The 17,950-nt window shown below is 44.4% G+C and overlaps 1 long non-coding RNA gene across 4 annotated transcripts in view; it reads right to left on the bottom strand.

Annotated features, from left to right (window-relative positions):
* Positions 1-1,041: 1,041 nt before the first annotated feature.
* LOC146191981 (uncharacterized) overlaps positions 1,042-17,950 on the bottom strand; it is a 61,372-nt gene continuing 44,463 nt past the window's right edge. The window contains exons 3-4 of one of the 4 annotated variants that reach the window (XR_014706731.1): positions 13,546-13,865; positions 1,042-1,656 (exon numbers count right to left, since the gene is read on the bottom strand). This is a non-coding gene — a long non-coding RNA (uncharacterized LOC146191981). Of the gene's footprint in view, positions 1,657-13,363; positions 13,866-17,950 lie in introns of those variants that run through there. The other 3 variants (XR_014706732.1, XR_014706729.1, XR_014706730.1) reach the window with 3 other exon arrangements.

Genomic DNA, 17,950 nt, shown 5'->3' with positions numbered 1-17,950 from the left:
GAGCCGGAGGAGAGGAGCATAGCTTTGGCAGTGCTGTGCTGTCCGTGCTCCTCCTCCCTGTCTCGAATATTATTTGAATGTGCACTGCACGGCGATCACCGGTTCTGGATCGGCAAAGCTACGATAGCAGTAGCAGGCAGGCCCCGGCTTAGAAGTCATAAAGGGAGCTATGAGCTTATGTTGCAGTTAGCATACCAGCTCTTGGAGTTGCACTTAGTTTGCGGTCAACCTCTCTTGTGGTATAGTCACCTCTCTGTCTTTGTAAATAAGCTTTCTGTACTTGGTGTTTTCCATGCATAAAGTTAAGTTTTGTCTTGTTACAAGTTCGTCGTCCTTCGTCTCACTGTGTGTGTGAACTACACGTCGCCCACCAATCAATGCGCAATTTAAAGAGGTGCAGAACTGAAGAGGAAGGGAAAGAACCTCACTTTCACTACCAACGAGTATAGTTTTTGGATATAGTGAGCTATAATTGACAACTGCTTACATCCCACGATGCACATCTCCACGAAGCATCGGTGTGACCGGTTCCACTGGGCATGCGGTTGGTCGGGCCACAGTCATAGCACTGTTTTAGAAAACATAAGCGGTCACCATGAGCACGCCTGAATAACCAGGTCATAGTCAACTATCTAATTATCAGTTCCATGTCTTTCTATCGGAAGCTTCAGAGCCATTCGCAGTGTTTTGCGCGTCCACTGCTTCAGCTCGGGTCCATTTCGGTAAGAAGCTGCTGTAGGCGAACAGACAAAGTGAGCGTTTCAACAGGAAGTAAACAAAACAACTGCTCAGCGATGTGTTTGTGGGCTTAGCACGTTTCCGAACTGTAATCTTTGTTTCTTTCGCTTTCGTTGCAGCGCGCTACAGCATATGAGTTGAAAGAAAAATTCAGCAGTCATTTTCAATCACTGCATGCTCTGGTTCAGTTCAAGCTAGATCAAAAATTCTTGCGTGAGAGTGACAGATTATTCAATATCGGCATTTTGACTTTTCTTAACCTTGGTGACACCCCCCCCCCCCCATTTTTTTTTCAGAGGGCCTTTAATACAAAACAGTAATGTCGTCTTATTTTGGTCAACACACACAGCTACATGGAAGCTTGCAGTGCACTAAGATTAACAGTATTAGCCTGTGTTCAACACTGCAAAAAAAGTATATAAAATAAAATATATTTCTTGGCTGCACCAATGTGTGAACATGTGAGCCCAGTTAGATATTTACTGTCAGCGATGCCCCCAAGTTTATGGTTCTGTAACGAATATTAGCGCAGAAAAGTCACACGAGGAAAAGCAGACAACGGCACAGGACACACCTTTCTGTGCCTTTATTGTGTTATTTTTCCTTCCAGAAGATGTCCACCATTTTGCCTGAGTAAAAGCGTTATTCAGTTAGTATGGCATGCAGTTTCTTTTTTCGGGTGTTTTTAACGGCTTTCTTATCTGGCATCGCTTTACATGGTAGCTTTTTCCCACTGACATAAACAGTGACAGCGTTCCACGATGAGATGATGCAAAGTGCATGTCACTTCTGTGCATTCAAGTTTCATTGCATTTCATGCCTTGCACTCAGCAGCACATGACTATGGCACTCAAAACGTCCAAGCTCTACAAGAATAGAGGGCAGCGGGCACTCAGAGCCAGACCAACTTCATCCACTCTGCAAAAGACCAAAAAAAGCTTCGAGATAATGGAGTGCTAAGCAACATAAAGGAACATGTGCTCTAATAATGATTGATAAAATGCAGCTAAATGACAAGCTTGAATGTGACCCAAGCTCACAAAGTGGGTGCAGCTTCACCACTCTAGAGTAGAGAGCACAACGATCCTATGCTGGCCAACGACTGCCCAGCTTTCATGTTGGGCGTTTCTCACGGTGGAAGCAGGTAGTGGGCTACCATTTCACAGGATCATCCTTTAAAAGGAAGGACTGCATGGCAGTTGTACATGAGATTATAGAAAAGGTTAGCACGATTGAACTGGATGTTGTTGCATCTGTGAGTGACATGGGTTCTGGAAACAAAGCTTTGTGAAGGAAGCTTGGTGCGTCAGTAGAAAGGAATGGTGTGGTAGCATGTTGGCAAACGTTCCACACATACTGAAGAACATCAGGAACCACCTCTGTAGGCTACAGACCATAATGCTGCAAGACAACAGTCACAGGATTTATTTTAACTAATACTGTCCACAAGTGGCCTGTGACAGAAATGGTAAAATGTGAACAATAATAACTGTACAAACTGGTACATCTAAATAATATGCACATTTCCCAAGGTCACTTGGCAAAATAAGGGCAGCAACAGAACTGATGAGCCACAAAATTATGTGTGCAAATGAGCAGCCTACTAATAATGCCTTGCTGATGCAGTCGGTGGCTTACCGGGTGTTACTGCAGGCTGAAGAGTTGAAACTCTGTGTTCCTGGTCTACCCTGCTGTGCCTGTAAGGAGTGTAAGTTGGACCCTCTGCGCAGATAGAAGCTGTGAAAGTGTGTGTCTTGATGGTAAGATGTTCACGGTAGTGTCTCTAGAGGTGCTTGTTGTTGAAGTATTCTCCGATGTGCTTGGTTTTTGTTTGTTGAAGTGAGAGCTAAGGTGTTTTTGAAAGCACTGGTCAAGGAGACTCTATTCAATCCGGACTGTTGGCAGTAATGAAAAAAGGTAACTTTGTAGGATGCTGAGGCCTCCATGCAGTGCTGTGGCCGAATAATAGCAATTCTGGTCTATTACCATCCAAATTACTTAGAAAAAAACAAGACGATTCTGTGCTGCATAGAGTTTTGTATCTAGCGATTCTGATCGTGATCACACTTGCCAGACACCACGTGTTCAGGTGTTGGTGAAAAACCCAGGTCACAAATGTGCATGACAAAAGCAGAAGGTAGACCTAAGGCGAGGTCAATTTGCCTCTGTAACATTAAGTCCATTATGACATGTCCGTTTTCATGTTTTCATATTCTTGTGTCACTCCCTTCCATGTGCACCACTAGGCCTGCATTTTTTTTCTGTCAGACTTTGGCCTCACCAGCCTTCAGATATCACAAAAGATGAAAAAGAGGTCACACAGGATTGTTCATGAGCCTGAAGAAGCCTAGACAAAAAAGGCACAGTTGCTTGCTGCACTTTTCGCAGGACTCACCTACCTGTGGTGAGTCCTGTGCAAGCAGTGGCAGTGGCCTCTCTGCCGGCGGGAAAGGCAACTCCTCCGTGGGTAGGGGCGGTACTGCCATTGCTTGGCGGAGAGCTTATCAACCTCGGGACCTTGGGGCTGCCAACCCCTTGGTCCGCCATCTCTTGGCATGAAGAATGAAAGAAAGAAAACCTCCGATGGCTGTCCACGGACAGTCATTCCAAGATTGCGAGAGGAAGGTGCGGGCTGTCCGTCGGCACGGGATGTATCTGGAAGTGGTGCAGTCCCTCTGGCTGTGTTAATGATGTTCCAGGTGGTGTCCTGGAAACTGGTGTGGAGTCTGGTCCGGCGATGAGGACAAGATCAAGGATGCGAAGAGATGCTGCACTGGTGGTGGCGGATGCTGCGGCGGAACAGAAGATGGAGAAGAAGGTGAAGAAGAAAACTAAGCTGAAGAAACCCTCTGAGGAAAAAGTTCCGGGTCCAACAAGGATGGAGAAGAAGATCCTGCGGACAACTGAGGCGGAAAAGGAGAAGACCCTGGAGACCAGCTTGAAGATGGATCTAGAGTCCAGGGGTGCCAGCGAGAAGAAACACCAGAAGTCAGTGAAGAAGATCTGGATGCGAGTAGAGAACAAGGTGCACCTTTCGCAGTGGATTAGTGCGGTTATTTCTGTTGCTATCGCACTTCGCGTGATAGCAACGTGCCATGCACAGTAGACGCTCGCTTGAAAAGAAAAGCTATTTTGGTAGGAGAAATTGGAAATTCTGCAGCAGCTTGAAGGCGAGACTAGCTAAGCTAATCTATCATACGTAGGTAGTGTATGCAGCAGGAGGTGATTTTTAAGCGTGCGCCTGACTGCAAAGGCTTCCAACGACATCCCTTAGGAGGACGAGAGTGAAAACAAAGAATAGGTTCCAGAGAACTCGTTCTCCAACAATGACGATGAATGAGCATTTTTGATGAGACTACAAGGGCCATAATGTCTATTAAGGGGGGACGTGGATCTTATAATAGTAGTTAGGGTACAAAAGAATATGGACCATGCTTTTGCAGTCAGTCTTCAGGCGCATTAATTATTGAAAAATAATGCATTCTTGTTGCATAGGCTCATATTTACTTTTGTCTTTGCTTCCACTGACAACTCTTATTATGCACCTTTTTCATGACTGCAATCTGTTTTCATTTTGCGATAGCTGAACTGTTTACAAGTTCATGCCCTTGTTTCTCCACAAATATGGCCTAAAGAAGTTCAAGTGCGATGCCGTAACATGCATCTTTGTACACTATGAGCAGCCCATGCCTAGAAAACTTTCCCGCCCAAAGTAAGAGCGTAGTATAATTAAATTACACATTATGTTGAAAACTGACCCATTCCATTACAGATGTGCCCGCAAGAAAAGTGCTGCAACCTTTTTGACCACTGAAAGCATATATATTAAAGCACAGTATTTTGAAGTTCTGATAGCCTACGTTCCCCATAGAATTGAAATCTGCTATATTGATGTACCAAGATGGCCTATAGCAGACACGGCTGCATATTCATGTTTCTGATGTCTACTGATGGATAAACAACGCAAAATGATGGATAAACAACGCAAAATTTGCACGTGACCAACACAGCAAAGCACCACCAGCTGCAAGTGAGGTATTGTGCAGGGCATTGTAGTTGCTTCCAGTGCTTCTCCTAAACGGGGCACACGGGTCTTTGGGAGCAAAACATGACAAAAAAATCGAGTTTCTGAAAATGGCATTTTCGGATTCAGCAATCTCCAAATTCACAAATTTTCTTCTTCTAAATATCAGTATTTTTAGTGCAATATTGAGTTTAGATCATCGTGCGCGATTAATATGCGCAAGAGCAGATGACAAAACGGCACATTTTTTTTTCAGCGGGACCACCATTCCCACACACCGCTTTCGGCCATGTCGGGCTCGTTTGGAAGCGTGATCTTTGGGCTTCAATTTCCCGCCACTGCTGCTTGTCTGCTCTCAATGGCCACCAAGAAAACGAACCACAAAGAAAATGAAAACACAGGGTGTGATTCGCTGCTTCATGCATGTGACTGCAATCGAGCTATTTGATTGGCGGACTCAGTCATGCGTCGTCTGCTGGGCCCGCTGGCGACGGGTCAGCGCCTCCTATATATAACTATGCCTGTCAAAAGAACCCCTCGCGCCAAGGCACACCCTTTCCTACCGTTCTTTCCCATCTGCCAGCGCTTGCCGCTCGTGGTGTTGCCGGCTGACACTAGCGCCCCGTCAAGTCCCGTCCGGCCCGGGTGTGCATTGGCATGCGAGACGCATTCACGCGAGGTAAACAAAGCAGTTCTTTTATTCGCGGGTGTCAACATGCACAGGAAGATGCTGTTAAAGTTTTATTTGCATCAGTTTTGTGTACGAACAGTGTCCATAATTTTTAATCCTTACTTTTCTTTTCCTGATAATAAAACATATTTGCAATGGGATTTGCGCACCATACCTGTGGTCTGTCACTGCATGCCCACTGGGTCAAAAAAGACAAGATAGAATCCCAGTGTCCGATACATTCGAAATAGTGCATAGCAGAAACAATCAGTGAAAATATTTATCACTTCCTTCATAATCTCAGTGTCCTATTCTGAAAGCCTAAGTAAAAACCGCGAACCCAAATCACGTTCGACAATCGAAACCCCATTTTGCTTGCCACACGGATAAATGAAACTGAAATTGTGCATGAGTCGTCTTTGTTGATGTCGATATCCAGAATCCAGTACACTGCACCTTGTTTTTTGTGCGGCCGCCATTTTGCTTTGTTCCATGGCCGTGTTCGGTGGCTGTGTTTCGAGACTTCTTTCCGGCGTGCATTATGGAAGAAGCTGCTAGAAAGCATCCCCATAATCCGTTGTCTTTAAAAGCCAAGATGAAAATTCTTGATGATGTGAAGTGTGCCAAGGAGTCGAAAACTGCTATCGCGAACAGGCATGGCATCCCAAAGTGCACGCTTTCAAGGATTCTGAAGGATCGTAACAAGATTGAAAAAGCATATAACAGCGCCACTTTCGCCCCCGATAGGAAAAAGATGCGTCTGGCCGAACATGGACCTCAAGAAGGCACTTTTCCTGTGGTTCAAGCGTGCTCGAAGTTCCAATCTTCCAGTGACCGGGCCTATTTTGGAGAAGGCGAGAAACATTGCACTACAGATGAAAATTGAAGACTTCAAATTCAGCGATGGCTGGTTAAGCCATTTCAAGAAGCGCCACAGCCTTGTTTTCTGCACAATAGCAGGTGAAAGTGCCATGGTAGATAATGATGTCTGCTCTGACTAGCAGCAGCAGAAGCTTCAAGATGTCCTTGCAAATTACTAGCCGAGCGAAATGGCGCTGTTTTACAAGCTTCTGCCTAACAAGACTGTCAGCTTTAAAAGTGAGAGATGCATGGAGGGTAAGCACAGTAAGGACCGTGTCACTGTTCTTGTGGGAGCGAACATGGACGGGTCCGAGAAGTTGAAGCTTCTCGTTATCGGGAAAGCGAAGAAACCGTGAGCTTTTAAGGGTGTCAAAAACCTGCCTGTTTTGTATGAAGCGAATACCAAGGCCTGGATGACGCAGGTCATTTTGAAACCTGGCTGCGGCAGAGGGATGCAGAGTTTACCAGAAAAGGCAGAAAGGTTGTGTTTTTTGTTGACAATTGCCCCACGCATGATGAAGTGCGAGACCAGACTTCAATTCACCTGGAATTCCTCCTGCGAACACGACAGCCATACTCCAGCCTATGGACCAGGCCGTGATTCGCAATGTTGAAGTGTTCTTCCGTCGCCTCATCCTGAGAAGGATGTTGCTGCGTATGGTCAGGGGCAAAGAGTACACCGTAGCCCTCCTCTCTGCCATCCACATTTTGGCTCACTTGTGGGATGAAGTTACAGCAACAACAATCCAACGTTGCTTTCATCATGCGGGCTTTTCCAAAGCAGTGGCCGCTGACCAAGGAGAACCTGAAGTTGCTGAAGCACAAGCTGTTTTTAGTGTACTGGCTCCCAAGTGTGGCACTGTGACCATGGATGATTATGAAGCTAATGATAATGATGCTGTCACCTGCCGTGAGCACACATTGCCTGACATTTTGAAGGAAGTCAACAAAGTCAACGATAATGATAGTGAAAAGAAGACCGACCATCATAACAATCAAAGCTCTCCAGTATCGACTAATGAAGCTAGCTAGCCAAGCAGTTCAAGTACTCCAGCAGTACTTTGAGCGAGAGGGCTGCTAGAAACACACATGCAGCCTAGCTAAGATGAATGCCTATTTAGTGAAGCAGCGGCATGCCAACCTGAAACAAACTGCGTTGCACAGTTTTTTTGGGCGGTCACAACTCTTAAACAAAACTGGAAATCAATGAAACAGGTTTCCTTGTCCCCGTCGAGTTTTGATTAAAGGAAGTCCACTGTAGAATGTTTGGGAATGCAACAATCCGTTACCTCATGAGCCTGCGGCCGTGATCTTCTAGATGGCACATGGCATGTTTTCAATGTATGCAAAGCCGTTTTGATTACAGTTGGTGGCAACATGGTTTGTTCCAACTGTGGCAACAAAGAGCAAATATCCAAGGCACTGTCTTGAGGTTCTTAGTTACCTTAAACATCAGAAAGCTTTTAAGTCTACTCATTGAAAGCACAAAATAAAGCATTGAAGAACTGTACACTCTAAACAAAAGGTCAGATTTTGTGACTAACATCACAACTGCGATTTGCTTCAAAGAAATCTACGACAACAAAGGCGTCTCACATGATTTCACAATGATGAGTGACGCAGGTCGCAGCCCAGTGTTTAAGCCATCGAAAATATCAGTGAGGCCCGTGCAGTTTACTCAGACTAAACTACTGTCAACAGTGCATTCTCAAAGCCCTGCAGTAACAGGGGTGTGGTTTGGCAGCATCCACCTTGATATGCAGAAGGTATTGGACAACCTGTCAGTGAGTTTAATTGAATGCACTCCATCATTAGGCAGATTAGAACCTCGATGCATTGCTCCAGTCACAGTTGTGCTCCACAATGGATTTGCCGCCATGTGCTGGTGTGTTGAACATGGTGCAATTCAATGGCCTCGGTTCCATGGCAATGCATCTGGAAAATGCCAACTGTTTTGCTGCACTGATGTGATGGAAATATTAGTATAGCTTTTTGATCTAACCTCTATGGGAACAATAATTATCTGAGGACACATCTTGAGACCAAGCATATTCAGTCACATGAGTCTTATGCCACTGCATTACTTTTATGTACAAAGGATCAAAATGGCATATGCACCTCCTCCAAGACAAGCTACAGTCAAGGGCACATTTGTTGCGCATGTTACACTAATGTTAAATGTGTGCAAACAATTATATCATTAGAAATTATAGTATAACATATTAGCTGTGTTAACATTATTGTAATGTACACATCTATGATAGATGGTTACACAAAGGGCATAACATTGTGTGGGGCTTTAGCATAATAGAGGAATTTGAATCGGACAAAGCAGCAAAGACAAGTTTCAGGATGTTGCAGCTTTCTTTCAAGCGGACACGGAACTGGTGATGTACAGTGACATCGACAGTGTGGCTGGCCACCGCATTATCGCGGCTCCAATGAAGAACCGTATTTTTGCCACAGCACTGTCACAATAAAAGCAACAATGCAGTATCATGCAACACGGTGGAACCAAGGGAGAGGCAGATGATCATGTTAAGTAGTTGCCAGTCCTGGGCCAGGCGAAGCAGGCAGCAGCAAAGTGGTGGCGGCTAATTATAATTCCGGGTCTGCGTGTGTGCGTATGCGCGAGATGTTAACGCGGTAATAAAAAAAGAGAACATAGTCACTCTCGTCGATGTCACCGCTTGCCAGAAAAAATAAATATAATATACTCTCTTTTTTAAGGGACCCTGTACTACCATTGCAACACTTGTTTAGATTTTTGGTAAGCTAGATTATTTATCTTTACGACCACACGCGGGGTACAAAGCAAGTGCCCGCAACCGGGGCAGAGTCTAAGCACATCACCACCGCACCTCATCATATGTAGGGGCTCGCTGCACTCGAAGGTGTGTGTTCACCAATTTTTTGGCCATATATTAGGTAAGGGGTACTTTGTTTTTTGATAGAAGCCGAAAAGCGACTGCATGGATAATGATGCCACGGCTGCTGATTTATCAGTAGATCTACTGATTTTTAAAATTTTCTGCTGATTCAGTGATTCAGCGCTTGAATCTACTGATTTTCTTGCTTTTATACTGAAGCAAAAGCAAAATCTGCTACTTTATCAGTACAGTTTATATTATAAAGCCATCCAGCGAGCGAAAAAAAAAAAAGCGGTTGGCTCCGAGGCTAACACACAACATACATCACGTCACCCATTGCTTTGCACCAAGTTCAGTGTGCACGGTTTATTACGAGCTCACCAGGTAAGTAACATTTGTATGTCTTGAGTTCTTGATAATATAAGTTAGTACTAATAATTTAGTGATTCACCCATCATGGTTACTAAGTGGATTTGGCATTGCGCTGAAAAGTGCATGATTTCGAAATCATATCCCGGCCGCGACGACCTCATTTCAGTGGGCGAAATGCAAAAACGCTCGTGTACCGTACATTTGGTGCACGTTAAAGAACCGCAAGTGGTCAAAACTAACCGGAGTCCCCCACTACGGTATGCCTTATAATCATATCGTGGTTTGAACATGCAAAACTTCGGAATTGTTGCTGTAGTGCTTTATTCTCGATTATCTCGGCACCAGATTTTGGGCCGACGCGGAAAACAAGACAGCGCGCATTATAGCGTCGCATAGGACTGGTACTGCTTGTGTACTGCTGATGATTGACATACTGCACTTTCAATTATGCTTCAAGCGTAAACAAAAGAATACGTATTTAAGAATAAGAAATTATGTTGTTTACTCCGCCGACATTGTTTTCACTTCTATGAAATGCGGTGATGCCAGTAGACATAGTGGAATGGCACAGCCAGTGAATGAATTCGACTATCGCGCTTGCTGTGCCGCTGATCTCTCTTCACTTTCTCTTCCCAGTACAAGTGAAATTGCTTACAGTTTATTATTCAAGTTTGTGAACCTGTCTGACTGCCTTCATACCATCACCTGACAGTGCGTGGTGACATTGCTGTGGCAGTAGGCAGTCATACTTATGTCATTTATCTGCCCCTCATTAGGTTCATTGGTACTTGCATTATAGGCGTATCGGAAGCTTCAGCATAATGAAAGTGGCAGTGACGCTGGTTCAGAGTCTTCAGACCAAAAGAAGAGCAGTCGAAAACCGAAAAAAAGAAAATACCAACAAAAGTAGAAGCAAGCCTTGGAGCATGAGAAAGAATTTCAAAGTTGGCTGCAACCAAGCGCAACCGCTATGCATACTGCAAAATATGCAATATGAATCTAATTGCCGGCAAGATACTGTTTGAACGGCGCATGAAATCTTGGAAACATCAAGGAAATACAAGAAAGCTTATGTTCCAGCCAACGCTGATGCAAGGAGAATGCATGATGCAAGGAGAATGGACTGGCACAAGAATAAGCATGAGTGCATTTAACCTTTTACTTGGCAATGTTTCAAAAGTGGAACATACGACACCTGATTTTTTGTGTTTTTCCCCATTTATCGCATTTTTTCTTTTTGTTTTCGCATACTCACTGATACTTGTAGAAAACATAGCAATTTTAATTTTTATTATCTGTCAAGGTATTTAGAACCATTGTATAAATGCTCACAAAAAGGCATATTTTGCATTCCTTCAGCGCCCTACGTTTGTTGAATTATTTCGCAGGAAAAATGTAACGTTGCAATGAGCAAAGCAGAACTAAAATATCAACATATGGGCAAAAAATACTGGGCAAAAAAAAAAATAAAAATAAAGACAATCTAGTATTCAGTTCTGGGAGTTTTATGCGAGTGTTCCATTTTCGGAACATTGGTGTTTTACGATGTCAAAAGCAGCTTAGACTGGTGCATTCATTTTGCTGTGTTTTTCTTTTTTTCGGCATGTTGATTGCGCCATCTAGGTGCAGTTTGGCACAAACATGAACACTATCTTTCCTTGGCATTATTTTGACATTTCGTTTCTGCTTGGCACGTGGAAGGAGCTACATTTAACTGCAGCGCATAGCTGCATCAATCCTTTTGAATGCAAGTAGAAAACGACTTCGCGGCTAGTTTTATATTGTAGTACTGAACTATTCAATGCAATAACTCTCGTTGTAGGTCATGCACAATGCTTCCTCGCACTGGAGGCTGCAAATGGCCTTTTCTTCAGCCTTCCCTATGACGAACGCGAAGGTACATCTATAACGCCAATTGCCGCCAGATGAAGATGGCAATATTACTGACGAAGAGCACGTGAATGAAAATGACTTTTCTGAAATTGTTCCCGATGATGTTTGTGGACACGAAGTTATGCAGGGCTCTGATGAAGACGTTGATTCGCCTACTGCATGTCCAAGTCCTGAGCCACGACGAAAGAAACCAGCGCGGAGGCAGTCAACTTCTGGAAAAGGGCGCAAGTCATCAAACAAAGCTGGAAAAAAAATACGCCTAAGCGCTCCGTTAGTGCAGTATGGGGTGAATGTGCTACGTTCGACAAAACACTTCCTGGAGAGAACCCTCCTTTAATGCTAGAAGCATTTCCGGAGCTAGCGGACATGAGCCCATTTATGCTGTTCAGCAAAATTAATTCTCCAGAACATCTTGGTTAACTGGCTGAACTGGCTGCAATGTACGTGCTCCAAAAGGGGGAGGAGGTGGACGTCACAGTAGCGGACATAGCTCAGTTTTTCGGTCTCTTACTTCTGAGTGATTATCACTCTGTCCCATCTGAGGACTTGTATTGGAGCACCGCAGAAGACCTTCGTGTGCCTTTAGTTGCAACAGTGATGGTACGCAATAGGTTCTGGCAGCTGAAAAGGTTTTTTCATGTAGTGGACAACACTCAGTTGAAAGCAGGCAAGATGATGGGCAAGATTCAGCCGTTTACAATGAAATCTCGAAATGTTTCCACAAGTTTGGAGTGTTCCACAAAAGACTCAGCATCGACAAGTCAATGGTGCCCTATTATGGCCACCACTAGTGCAAAATGTTTATTCGCGGTAAACCTATTTGATTTGGGTATAGGATATGGATGATGTGCTCTTCGAATGGGTACCCCTATGCAATGGAAATATATTGCGGGAGAAACGAAAAGGACGAGAAGGCACCTCTTGGGCTGAGGGTTGTTAGCAATATGGTATCTGTCCTGCCCACACCTGAACAGCACGAAGTCTACTTTGACAACTTTTTTACTTCGCACGGTCTCCTGACGAAACTGGCTGATCAGGGGATTTGAGCGACGGGGACTGTACGAGATAAAAGATCTGGTGGTTGTCTACTGAAGAGCTTGAAAGATGTTGGAAGAGAGGAAAGAGGTTCTTTCCACTACAAGTGTGACGGGGTGGTCTACACATGCAGGTAGAACGACAATGCAGTCGTCATGGTTTCTTCAAATCACCTCAGCCATGAGCCTCTTGGAACTGTGAAACGCTTCTCACGACGCACAAACAAAAAAGTAGACATCCTACAACCATATTTAATCAAAAAATACAATGAGGGCATCGGGGGAGTAGATGTTCTCGACCGCCTTCTCGGAAGTTATCGCCCAAGACTTCGAAGCACAAAAGTGGTGGTGGAACCTTGGAAGAATCACTGTGCGGCCTGGACCTCGGGTTCATCTGAGACGCGAGGATAGGAAATCTGATAGCCACTACATCATCTCAGCAACTCAGGGGAGGTGTGCAGAGTGCAAGAAAAACACGACGAACCAGTGTCAGCAGTGCAAAAAGCACCTGCACGTCTTGTGAAGTGTTCACTGACCTCCAGCAAGTCGGATGAAAAAACAAATTTCGAGAGCAATGTTATAAACATTTATACCTTTGAAAGACCTTGTATGACGCTAATAATTATTCTTCTGTTAACATGAGTAAAACCCCATTTAACAGTCAATGATAAAGTTATCCCAGACAAAAATTGTGTTTTTCATATGAGAAACGCCAATGTTTCAAAAATGGAACATGCGAAAAAACCTACGAAATGTTTCTGAATGCATACAACCTGCATACTCTAGCACAGTGAAAAAAACTGCCCCCCCCCCCTCCCCCCAAAAGAAATTGCACGAGTGCACTCAATTCTGCTTAGGTGCAGTAATGTGAAAGCACTGCGAATTATGTTACACTGCTTAAATTGGTCAGACATTATGCTAGCAAACTTTGGCCGCAGTCGTCCAGATGGCGTATGTGTATGCCATATTTACCCAGGTTAAATGAAGGAGTGGTGCAGATGGAACTTTATGAGGATGACAATGTTCGTTGCACAGCTGAACAATATGTTGTAGTTTAAACTTGATGAAGAGAACGATGCTTACTGCACAGCAAGAGAGTGTGTTGCAAAGTGCATTGCTCGTACCGTAGATGGGGAATGCCTCAGCCCACATAACCAAAGCAGAAGCCAGTAGAGGCCGCTTGGAACCGTCAAAGGCGACAGCCCACCATCACACACCCACGTAGCTGGTCGAAATGCTCTGCCCCAAGGCAGGTGACCACTTCCCCTAGTATAAGTGCTCCCTTCTTCTTCTCTCCTTGCAAATTTAATCGTGGTCTTTTTCTGTAAAGCTGTAAATTCTTCAGTTCTGTTCCTTCTTCCTGGTGCTCTGTTCTATACTGCCTTTCGTTTCCTTTGACTATCCTGCATAGATGAATAAAATGTAAACACCAACACTGGAAAAAGCGACCATGAAAAGAAGTCACAGAAGAGGACATATGCGGATAGAAAAGCGACAGAAAAAACTAGAAACATATTAACAGATCTCAAAGAAGCAAGATAACAAGCCAAGTTGTCGACAAAGTTCAGGCCCCAGGCTCCAGAAATTGCAAGAGAACAAGTTAAAAGCATCCTTATCAACAGTGCCAAATGAATGAATTATGAAAGAAGCTCCTCGCTCTATAAAATGCCAGAGGGATAAATATTAGAACAGGCAATGACAAGGTCTCCCAGCCTGACTATGTGATTCCTGCGGTACAGGCCCCAAAATGAGAAGCAGTGGCTACCGTAGCTGGCAAAATTCGTGTATATATATTCACTGTGAAAGGAGAGCGATGTAATGCACAGTTAGATACAGCTGATAATCAAGCAATAGGGGATTATGTCCAGGCATGACAGCTGGCGATAACCGAGACAGCTAAAGTAAGGCTTTTAGAGCACTCGCTCTACTCCTCCCATGCAGAAACCTCAAAGTGAATGCAATGTTAACTTTGAACTCTCACGCTGTGCAGCAAACAATGTCATCTTCATAGCTCAGACATGAGAACACTATGCTATCGCCACAACCTATCGCACCTCGTAGTAAAACTAAAACACAACACACTCTCGCACTGTACAGTAAACATCGCCTCCATCAATTTCTAACTGCAAGACATTTTCGTGCACTACAATGAACATCGTCTTAAATGCTTCATCCACTCCTTCTCTTTCATTCAGTTCAGTTCAGTCGTGTCCGCCTCTTCGCGACCTTATGGACCATGTCACGCCACGCTTTCTGGTCTCTCACTATCTTCCTAACATCACATAACTTCATTTGCAGTTCATCTCCTTCATTAAGCTTACGGAAATACACCAAGCACATACGCCACCTCACTAAAGACGGAGGCTGCAACCGTGCCAGACAGCCTGCCGAGACTATTGAACAAAGAGAAGCCAGACTAGACCATTGCCAAAAAGCTGAGCAAGAGTGCAAGCGAGCCAAGATCGAAGTGGCAGCAGCAACTTGGGGAATGGAACAGCGTAGTGAAGGGCTCCCAATTACCTTACCATCTTGGGTGTTTTAGCATGCACTCACATTGCACAACACACGAACGCATTCTGCATTTCGCATTTATGGAAACGCGGCCACTGGGGCCGGTATCAAACCCAGGTACTCCGTTAACTCTTTCGCTACCGCGCCACAGGTGATCGGGCGCATATGACCGATGTTTTGAAAATACCGCCAAAAATTCATTCCGGAGCATGGACACACTGCGCCATCTAGGTTGGTTTTATGGAACCCAATGCATAGTTGCAGCTTTTGTTTTTAGTTTACAACGTTAGGGGGCGCCGTGAAAAATAAAACTTTGATCGGGCATAGCAGCGTCATTCGGCAAACATGGCATCCACCTCAGCGCGCTCCGCTCAAAGACGAAAGGTGATACCGAGCACTTCGGCTGCTTCTAGTGCCGCTTTTAGCGATGAAAGTAGTAGTGATGAGTCGGAGAACGATGTGGAATCATCAGACTTCAGCTCAGACAGTGACATTTCGTCTCAGAGGCCCGGGAATTCAGCACGGGCTCGCAGGTAAAGTTCACATGACAACTGACTTGAGCAACCACGGAAAGCGCAGTGATTTTTCTGCTGCGTTGAAACTTGCAAATGTGATGACTGAAACTATGTGCAACAGTTTGTATATTTCAGTTTTTCAATAATCAAGTTCTGGCTTCATGCGGCCGCTAATTTGTGTTTTGTTTGTGTTTATTTTTCACATTACTAGCTTGTTCATTGAATAAAATTTCTAGATTCCTGCCACGCACAACTTTCCAGTCTGTTTCATTCAAAAGTACAACTAATAAGCTACAATTGCATATATTGCAATGTGCGATGCGTTAAGTACTTCTAAAAAAATTTTTTCTTTATATACACCCATAATCAGCCATTTTTCCGCGCTAGCGAAAGAGTTAAGCACCCAGCTGCCATTAAAAGGTAATGCTGGGTGTCAATGCCAATATAGACAGCTTAGGTTGCGATCACATAGCATTATATTTGCTTCTTTTTCATGGGGCCAGCTCGAGTACCATTAAACGATAATTCTGTTCACCAAACAGTCCATGTGTGTGGCATTGGGCTATGGTATTTATTGGTGATAACTTAATGGCTAATATTTGAAGAAACTGAGAGTAACGTTGAGAAGCAAGTGGCAGCCACCCTCAGTGCTATACATTGGTATATTTATCTTATTGAAAGTGCTTGCATATGTATTGATAAGAGACTGAGAAGTCATGATTGAGTTAAGCCCTATCCAAGGTTTCAAATGTGCAGGTTGAGGAGTCGAAGACTGCAATGAAGGGGTGGAACTGCTGGCCACTTGGGAAGATGACGCTCCCACTGAGGCCAGCAGAGACAGTGAAAATGGGGGAGGAATAAGCAGCTGCAGCAGCCCTCTTCCATCAAGCAGCAGCAGCAGGTCAAGCCTGAGCACTTCTTCCAATGCCAACAGTGCAACGGAAGCACCACGCAATGTTGCAGCTCACAGTACCGCTTCCAGAAAATGGCCCAACACCTCCATTATGCAGCAGCTGCTGGATTTACATAAGCGTGAGCTGCAACTGCTGAAAAAGCAGCCAAAAAATCAAGGGAGCTGCTGAAAGAAGGCTTAAAACTACAAAAAGAACCCAACGACATGCAGGCTGCTATGGTGAAACTAATGCAGCAGCATTTTTCTAGAAGCAGGTCATATGCATAAAGTAAAAAAAGGAAAAAAGAATGCAACCTTCAAAGCATAATAAGAAATGTCATGCTTTGCTTGCACTAACACATAAATACCCCATAAATACCCCCCCCCCCTTCTCTAAGCATTACTTCTTTGACAGATGAAAAGTGCACATCAAATATCCCTACCAATCTCATATCTTCACATTTGGTTTGGCTTGCTTTTAAGGGGCTCAACATCCTAAAAAGACTTCAGTTATGAGAGACGCTGAAGTGCAGGGCTCCACAATTTCGACTACGTATAGCTCTTTCCGAAACTGGCGCAGTCTAGAAAAGCAGCTGTAAAACTTGCTTGGCATTTATTTAGTGTGGCATAAGGGAGCATCTTTTTGGTCATTTCAGTTTGCAGACTGAAATCTTAGGAAATTTCGAATGCTGACGTCATCACGAAGCTTTGTCTCCTTGGCTACTGGTTCGGCTTTCGTGGCTGACCATGCTTGTATGAACACTTAAAGCATTAACCAGCTCACGTTTCAGTGCAACTGCAGATGCACTCCGACTGTACTGCTCAGGAAGAACAAGTGGCACACAAACCATTTATACTTTCTTAAGAAGAGGTCACCTTGAACATGCAGTGTTTGGCGCAATTGGAGCAGCACTTCTATCACTGAATTTATAGTCATCACTGAAAGGCAATGCCTTAGTAATACTCATGTAGCAATCAGTGAAGGAAAACCTGGAATGGAAATGTGAAAACTGCTTTTGCGCCGTAATGCTGATTTTGATTACAACTACAAAACTGTGCTTTGCCTTCCAGGCTCTTGAACACTTTCCTGTCCGCGCCTATTCGCATCGATAGCGGCGATTCAAATATTCTCGCTTTCGAAGCACTCCTTGACAAGTGGCATCATTTAATGGAAAATAGAGGGATCCTTCTTTCAATTTTTGCTTTTGATTTAATTTTTCTGCCATGCCACACCTGTCCAGATGGCCTCCGGAGTCAGGTGATTGGCACTCTTTGTTTACATCATGGCATCAACAGCACGCGCTCCTGCCGAGCGGAAACGGGCATTTCCGCGGAAGTTGACGCTTCAGAAAGCTCGTTTTTGGATGCGAACAGCAGCAGTGATGACTTGGAAGACGAATACAGCTCTTCAGACTTTAGCACTGACAGCGAAACTATGTCAAACCGATCCGGAACATCAACAGCCAGGCCTTGATAAGTTTTGAATGCGCTTCCCAAAAATTTCCGTTTTTCCTGCGTACTGATCGGAAGGAGGGTGATGTGTTTTGGGTAGTATTACTTGCCGCCAGCA

This window comes from Amblyomma maculatum, chromosome 4, assembly GCF_055883805.1.
Source record: "Amblyomma maculatum isolate TAMU_Amacu chromosome 4, ASM5588380v1, whole genome shotgun sequence".
Classification (NCBI taxonomy): domain Eukaryota; kingdom Metazoa; phylum Arthropoda; class Arachnida; order Ixodida; family Ixodidae; genus Amblyomma; species Amblyomma maculatum.
This window is presented reverse-complemented; position numbering and strand designations above follow the sequence as displayed.